General features: G+C 37.8%; 1 pseudogene; it reads right to left on the reverse strand.

Moving 5' to 3' along the window:
* Positions 1-5,024: 5,024 nt before the first annotated feature.
* LOC101670811 lies at positions 5,025-5,467 on the reverse strand (annotated as a pseudogene).
* Between the last annotated feature and the right edge of the window lie 3,638 nt (positions 5,468-9,105).

Genomic DNA, 9,105 nt, shown 5'->3' on the forward strand with positions numbered 1-9,105 from the left:
GCACAATGCACACATCCCTGGTTTCACTTTCATGTGTCCAAAATTCCTCTTATAAGAACACCAGTCAGATTGGAGTTAGGGCCCACGTTAACATAGCCTCATTTCAACTTAAGTACCTCTGTAAAGACCCTGTGTCCAGATGTGGTCACTGGAGGTTGGGTTTCAACATATGATTTGGGAGAGACACAATTCAGCCCATAATAGCAGCATAGTTTGTTAGCCTGACAGACTCATAAATGACTACTTAGAGAGGTGAGCAGTTTTTGTGTTTTTTATTGTAGTAAAAATTCTGTAAGTTGACTGATGCAAGGTGTGCTCAACACCTGCCTTTTAGCCATCAGCGCTCCTAAGACGGAAGCTACACAATGAATAAATTGGCTCTGTGACCAAGACATGTATCAACTTGTGCACCAGGGCTCTCTGCAAACAAAATAAAACAAAACAAAACAAAAACCAACAACAAAAATCCCGAAGTGTTTGAGACAAAAGACTTTTTTTTGTAAACCTGAGAATGGATTTCCACGAAGGTTGCCAACCCTAATACAAAGGCTTTGCTACCACCCAGCTCTCATTGCTGTGTTTACTCACCATGGTGGAACATTTCCAATCCTGTCAGCTTGTCTTTGATTTTACATATTTTATAGTAACTTCCTAGCCAAATATCAGTGCTGCTCACTATCTTTAGATGTTCAAAATCAAAAGTTGTACAGTGCTTATGTTTTTTATTTTACTTAATGATTATTTCTATTTTTGACAATCTTTGAGAGCTCTTTTCAGCATGGGGGCTACAACAAACCCATTGAAACCCTGGCTTTTATGGAGAGTTTAAAAAAAGCCAGAGAAATATTTCACCCAACAAACTTGGGAGATAGATTTTTGTTCCCTTCAGCCTCTGTAAATCCTATGTATCTCCACTACAGGTTTACCTTAGGAATGGAATTTTGTGTCTTGCTTGCATTTTATAAATTTTTTTCTAGAGCATTTCACGTAAAACAGAGAAGTACTTTTCCTATCTTTTATTTAAAGCCAGAATGTCTTCTGGGCCAAAGAGGTGGCTTTTAGAAATGGAACTGGAACATGATAGTCTGCCCCAAATGAGACAAATCTAAAGTGTGCTGAGCTAAGAAGCCAGACAGGTTTCAAAAACCTCTTACCATATTTATTTTTATATGTAGACTTCATCTTGTGCCCATTCCCATATGATCTGCCATCAATTACCCAGTGGTAATGAAAACCTCCATGTGTTTTACAAGATAGAGGCACAATAAAAGTAACTGGGGCCAGTGAGCTGCCACTTCAGCTTTTTTTCTTATTGCCTGCCCCTGCACACCCCTGACTCCTTCCTCTGCCCTTTTTTTAAAAGCTTCCATGTGTGTATCTCCTCTTTGTCATCCTTTAAAGTTTGCTGGAGAAATTATAGTGTTACATTTCAAGGCACTGGGGAATCAGATAGACCAGGAATTGAAATCCTGACTCTATCCTTGGTGTGACCTTTCTCTGCCTCAGTTTCCTTATCTCTAAATGGGTGCTAATAGGAAGAATAAATGAGATTGTATTTATAAGGCACTTGGTCTAGTGCATCGCTACATAATAGAAACACTCCATAATTGAAAGCTATTTTTATCTTTCTTAGTCTTTCTCTTTATTGTTCTTTTGAATTTTGGTTCCCCCTCGCCACCCACCTCCTTCATCTTTCTGGTCTTTATTACTCAGCCTTCTCTTCTTCCCCGATGATGTAGTTAGCATATGTATGCCTTTGCCTCTGACCTAATCCATTTAACCTCAAACGAGGGTTGTACTGGAAAGGATTTTTAACTATTCAGCTAATTTAACTATGCAAAAACCCGGGGGAAGCCTTAAATTGATCTTTAATAGTTCTTCATTGTTTCTTTTCTTTGGCTTCAATTAGGTCAACTCAGTATAGAGAAACGTCTAGTTCATGCTTATCAGAAGCTCTGATGAGGCGTTATAGACATTTTACATTAAAAAGAGAGAGAATGACCAATTTATAAATACGCTTTTCCTTGGAGTAACATCTTTCCATGTGTGGAGGCCATGGGGATTTGAGAAGAGAATAAACACATTAAAGCTTTGTATTTCTCTTCTCACATCTCTAAAACCAAAGAGGTAGGCTAGATGTTTTCACCTCTTCTAAATACTAGTGATAGAGCCATGCTAGCATAACCCTTCAATCATAAGATACCTTCATGTTTGAGGCTCTCAGCCCTTTCACTGAGGGATACGATAAGGAACAGCTTTATGAATCACATCCTTGCACTCGTCGTTCAGGAATACTGCTGAGGACATTGTCTAGTATGTTAGTCAGTATGGCTTCTGTACAAAACCCATTTTGCCTTTTCATATTAACAGCTGGCAAACTTAGAGCCAAATTCAAGTATCAGTTCTAGTCACTGAAAGAGTGTTTATAGGCTTACTAACTGTATTATCCATAATACTGCTATTTCAAAAATAGTGTGTTCAGTTTTTTCTACTTTATAATATTTACCTTAAATCCTCTCTAGAAAAACTAAGACTATACATGAATAAGTAATTCTCCTCCCTTCCCCTGGCTTCTCTAACCTCTTGGCAGTCACGGATCCCATTTCCTTCAAATGCTTTTTCATTCACACACGTTCTTAAGGTCCGTCTATCTCTTGGGTGAAATCGATGACCAATAATTTGTGCACATGTATAAAAGGGAGGGAGTCTATCCTTTCTTCCCTCCCGACTTTAGTTTTTTGCATGTACATTTTTGTTTGGCTTGCAGATGTTATTCGATGTTATTTGGTAAGGGTAAATCTACAATAATAACCCCCTATCATACTTGACTTTCCCTTATGATCTTAACCTTGCTAGTGAGACCCTTTTTTTTCTCTTTTCTATATTTTTCTTTCCTATTTAAAAGAATATGACATATTTTATTTTGGAATATGTCCTATACTACCTTGAGAACATGGACTCCAGACAAAATTTGTCCTGAATTCTTAGTTTGTGTGCCTCTTGAAAACTATTAACTAATTGCCAGCCAAATGATGCACAGACTGAGGTTGGCTTATGTCAGTTCTTGGTTTGGTAATTTACTATGGGTTACTGAAGCTATTTGGTGTTTTAACTTTACAAATTGCTTCAAGAGGATTTTATTAGTTAAGATACACATGTATCATCATTTTACAAAGAAGGAAAACTAAAATAGTGATAACTAAGATAACATGTGGCTTAGAACACTGTGAATGCCACAGATCTGGAATCAGACTTCTTGGGTTTGAACTCCACATTCTTCAGTTATTTGTCATGTGATTTTGAACAAATAACTTAGTTTTTTGGTACTTTGTTATTTTTGTTTTTTAACCTGCATAGTGGTCTTACTAATGGTGCTTTTAGTTTAGCTCAGAGCCTGATGCATAAATAGTATTATTTCTTTGGTGATTTTTAATTTTCAGGATAAAACTGTCAAAACTGGTCTGCAATGAACTGAAACATAATTACACTTAATTGCCCAGTCTCCATGTCTCGGGGCCCTTTGTTGTTGGATTCCTTTTATCCAAAGAAAGCTGTCCTTTACCTCAGCATTATACTTGGACATTGGGGAACAAGAAATAGTGTATGTACAAAATGAAGCTGAAAAAGAAGTTGATGATTTAAATAAATGAGCATTGTTTCTTATAAAACCCAGGAAGGATAAAGAGCCCCACTCAGTTCATTAACCAGTTACTAAATGGTATTTGTGTTATCCCCATGAATACTAAATGAATTCATTATGATATGTGCTATTACAGTGAATAGCAAATGAATTCATAACGATGGGCTCCATAAAAATATTCCTAATGGAGAAGTTATGCATTATCAAGCTGGTTTCTAGAGTAACTGAGGCTTACATTTAAATGGGGGAAAATAAATAATACCAGGCACAACATGGGTTAGTTGGAGTTATCTGAGTAAGTTCTACAGAACAGAAAACACCATTCATGTCTTGGTCATGTGTCTGTAGCCTCAGATGACTCTCAGTTTTTGGTTTCTGTCCTTTATCGTTGGTACTTATGTCTATTTCTGTCTTTGATTCAAAGAGATGGGAACAGTCCTATGCACCTGGTCAACAGTAAACCTTAGGTTTGTGATGACACAGATTAGGTTGGAAAGTTTGAGGGTTTAAGCCTTTCCCACCCAGAGGCTATCTGAAGGAATGGCTACCACACTTGACCAATCTGCAGGTCAGTTGTGGTACATAAAATCCAGTGAACCTGCTCATCTGTCCACTTTTTCTCAGCAGAAGAATAAAATAAATTTTAGAATTAATGGCATGAATGGTGTACCCTTGAAGTAATATTTGAATTTTATTGACCATCGTAAATAGATTATGAAGTCATGGCAGCAACAAAAGCACAGATGGTGTCTTATTATAAACCTGCAAACTACAAGCGATGAGCCTGAAGACCACTCAGAGGGCACTTGTGGGCCATCAGTGGTCTAGAAATCACGTTATGATAGCCTCTCATCTAAAGGTATAATTAATTTCTTAGGAAAAAAAAATGACACAGCTTCTTGGTTCATAATAAAATTAAAATACTTCCAGGGCTTAATTTTCAAGAACCAGCAGTTTTATATGTCACCCTAATTTATTATTATATTTGAGCCTATGAAAGTAAAATTTAGCAAGAAGTATAAAAAGTAGAAGAAATAGAGAGCAGAACTTTACTAATGCAAGCAGTTTAACAATTCAATTAAGTAACATTACTTGCAAACTCCCATGTGCAAAGCATTGTGGGAGATACATAAATAAGACACTGTGGTAGTCCTTAAGAAATTTTCAACATAGTCTGTCAGGTACATATTTTTTTGGGAGGGAAATACAATATTTTCATCTAAAGGTAGCACATAATACTATAAAGGGACCACTCCCAGCTCCAAGATTTGCCTCCAGATTATAAGGGAGTTCTTAAAAATAACTTGATTTCCTAGAGGCTGACCACCTCCCCATGAGAAAGAGAGGTTATGGAGTAAACAAAGTTCTGAGGTCTGTTCTGTTGTCACTCACAGACATGGTTCTGAGCAAAGCTCTTGTAATCCACCAGCTCCTCGGGCTGAAACCACAAGCCAGTCTCCTTTTTTGCACTCTCACAGAATCGCTGTCATGGATAATGTTCCTGACAATGTGGATGTGAAGGTCCCCATGAAGGGTCCCAGGCTTGCAGTCTATATGGGCTCTCTAGGCCTGTCTTCACCACATTCAGCCTCTCCTAGACCATGGCAACGACAGGCCCTGATTGCATGTTCTTTACCAGGCTGGCAAAGAATGGATGGTCCTTTAGGTCAATGTAGTATCCCTTGAGAAGGTCTTCAGGAGCTTGAATTAATTTCGTAGCAATCAGGCAGAATCCCTTTTGCTCAAAACACTTAATTATCTCTCCCACCAGGCTGCGCTGGACACCATCAAGCTTGATGACAATAAGGTGCATTCACTGTTGGCCATGACCCTGGGGATACAGAGCCTTCCAACTGTTTAGGCTACCACTTCATCTGGGACCACTCTGTCATGTACATATTTAACCATGATACAAGTTGGATTGTGATAAGACTTAGAACCAATATACACATGATGGAAGGTGAATAATAGCAAAATAACAGCAAACAATTCTATAGCACTTGCTATGTGCCATGAACTTTTCTAAGCACTTCACATAAATTAATTCATTTAGTCCTCACAACAAACCTATGATGTAGGCATTTTTGTTATATTGTGATCTCCAATTTAAATGTGAGGAAACAGAGCCATAGATGGTTAAAAAAAACTCAGAGATAGCTAAATGACCAAGATTTTTCTTGCTTTCCTTCTATGAGAGAGGGTTGTTGCTGAGAAGCAGCTGCCATCTGTAGAAAATGTTAAGGTTGTAGAAGAGGGTGGAGCCTTAAGATGGAACATGCGTTCCTGGTACCATGAGAAAGATTGGACTTTCAAAAAAAGCAAGGTGGTGTTAAATGTGGAGAGGTATAAAATCGGATGATTTATAGAAAGAGGAACAAAAAGATGTTTGATAATTAGAACATCAATGGTATTTTTTAAATTTTTTATTTATTCATTCTAGAGAGAAAGAGAGAGAGAGCATGGAGGGAGAGGGAGAGGGAATCTTCAAGCACATTTCCTGCTGAGCTTGGAGCCCGACACAGGGCTAGATCCCACAACCCATGTGAGCATGACCTGAGCCAAAATCAAAAGTGGGATCATCAACCCACTGAGCCACCCAGGCACCCTGGTATTTTTAAGTAAGTGGGTCATGGAAGTAGTAATATATGGATGTGGTTTCCAAATTATACCTAATTAAAGAAAGACTAGGACAAAAAAAGTGAGGATAGTAAGCAAAGCTTGACCTCTGAGGAGTTCATTATTAATGGTCAGAAACTCGAGGATGAGATTAGTTGCTGGCCTTTTTTAAAAGGAGACCATTACAATATAAGCATGGAGTGATTTAAGAATGATTGTGGGAGGAGAGGAGTGAATGGAGACAGACTGCAGATGTACTCACCCTTTATAGTACATGTTTTGTACACTACTAGTAGTAGATGAAATGGCCAAAATGCAGCTTTTTGTTAGTGGTTGGACACCATTGTGTCAAAAAACACATGGCTTGGTAATGATGTCCCCTCTTTATTTTTTATTTAACTTTATTTTAATTAATTAACTTTTATTTACTTTATTTGTTATATGTCTTCCTTCTCTTTATTGAAGGTCCAGAGTCTGAAAGATTGCCAAAAATTCCATCAGGAAACATTGAAGTGATATTGCAATGAGCCAAATGTTGAAAAATTTTAAAAACTCTTCTCTTGGCTTCCCTGAAGGGACTCCGTGGGTTCACTTCCTCCTCTGTCTTGTTCTTGAGCTAATTTTCTTCTGTCTTTGGATCACAATCACAAAGGAAGTAGATCCATTGGCTAATGAAGAGCTTGAGATCATTGTTCAATGCTTGGCCCATTTCAATATCATTTCAGCATCTCCTGATGAAATTTTTGGCAATTTTTCAGGCTCTAGATCTTCAATATAGAAAGTATGAACACACACACGCACACACACATTCACATACATGCACACACCCCTCTAGTCAATATAATTATAATACATAAAAGCTATAGTTTTGAGCAATTTCCTTTACTACCAAAAATATAATATATATTGTGATTCAAGTAGCTTTAATTACCTTAACTTTATTAAAATGGCATTAGTGCTTGTCTAACTTGTTATTGGCACATTATACTTTCAGAAATGAGGGAACTTATCACATAGGACCAGTAATATGTTAAATGAATTAAATGTAATTAAACATGAGATTTAGCATGTTATCTCATTTAATCCTCACAGAAATCCCATGGAACGGGTATTATTACGCTGTTTTACAGCTGGCGAAACATATTAAGTGACTTACCTAAGTTCACACGGGGTAGAGAGGAAAAGCCTGGTCTTGAATGGATTCCAGGTATCGGACTACTGCCTCCCCATGCTTTACATTTGTTTTGTTTGTACTTAAAATTGAAAGTAGAAGGCAAGTGTAAACTTAAATCCCACTATGCTATTAAAAATCATGGTTTTTTTGTTTGTTTGTTTTTTGTTTTTAGTGTAATGAGTTCTAAAAACTGTTCGCAGTCTTGTACTGTGGCTTAACACCTCAGCAAAGATAGCTCTCGGCACTTTGAAAGTGGGACCATTTTATACAGCCTGAAAATGCCCTCAAATAAGGCTACTTAGTAGCAACTCTACTGACAACTTCTTGAGTGTAAAATACAAACAGAGTCTAAATGGAAAGAATTTTGTGGGGGGACATGTTATCATTAGCAGCCTTAGAGTCAGCATGTTCTTAGCATGAAAAAACAATGTTCTTGAAGAAAAAGCAGCAATATAGATTTATTGATACTGGTCTCTACTACCCTCCTGGAGGTAATTAATGATCAGGTACTATTCTGTCCTCGGTATCTTTTCCATTTCTACCATAACAACCATAGGACCAGCACAAATGAATTCATGTAATCATTTATTCCTTTAAGAGACTCTTTTTAAGCAATTTTTTGGTGCGAGGCCCTGGGATTGGCACTTCGGATGCAAAGATGAATGGAGTGCCTAATCTATTCCCGGCAGGCTCTTGTCCTCTAGTGTATGTATTTTAGGTACTCAGGTATGCATACATGTGGTATTATACATAGGAACTTTAAAATGCATTATACAAGAAATCATATTAATGATAACATGGCATCTTGCTCCAAACTAACAGTTATCCCAGATTAATCCAATTCTAAACATTCCTAGGGGAGTAGGAGCCTTATATAGCACTTCTCTACCCTCCCATATCCCTTCCCCTCCAGCTGGTACAATGTCTTGAACCTACTGAGTGGCCAAAAAGTACTCATTAAATTATTTCTTGATTGGCTTTTGGTGATGTTTGGTTTTCAAGGTATACACTTAGCATTTTCCTCCATGGCAATAATGACTTTTAATGTTTGTTAGAGGGGCACCTGGGTGGCTCATTTGGTTAAGTGTTTGCCTTTGGCTCCGGTCATGATCCCGAGGTCCTGGGATCAAGCCCCAGGTCAGGCTCTCTGCTCAAGAAGGAGTCTACTTCTCCCTCTCCCTCAACCCCCCCACCCCTTCTTGTGCTCTCTCTCTCATTAAAAAAAAAAAATCTTTTAAACAAAGTATCAGATTTTTTTTTGATCAGTTAAATTTTTTTCTTTCATCAAACACTGATGAATGCTCCTAGATGTCCTAAGTAGTTTATGGGTAGGTGTCACTGAGTTCAATTTACATCTAAGCAAAGTCTTGAAGATTACCTAAGATGACTTGCTATGATGTCAAATGTATTTCCTAAGATCCGTAAATCAGGCAGTGTCAACATAATGCCAGGACCACTGAATGTTCTTTTAGTTTTTATTTATTTCTTTCTTAATTTTTTTCCTAAGGAGGCTCCACACCCAGTATGGGGTCCAACAGAGGGCTTGAACTCATGACGCTGAATTCAAGACCTAGCTGAGATCAAGAGTCAGATACTCAACTGACTGAGCCACCCAGGGGCTCCAAGTGATCTAACTTTTAAATCCACATGGGTGCTTTATGTATATCCATCCAAA

The sequence above is a fragment of the Mustela putorius genome, unplaced genomic scaffold (genome assembly GCF_011764305.1).
Source record: "Mustela putorius furo isolate JIRA1106 unplaced genomic scaffold, ASM1176430v1.1 tig00003853_pilon_pilon_pilon, whole genome shotgun sequence".
Classification (NCBI taxonomy): Eukaryota; Metazoa; Chordata; class Mammalia; order Carnivora; family Mustelidae; genus Mustela; species Mustela putorius.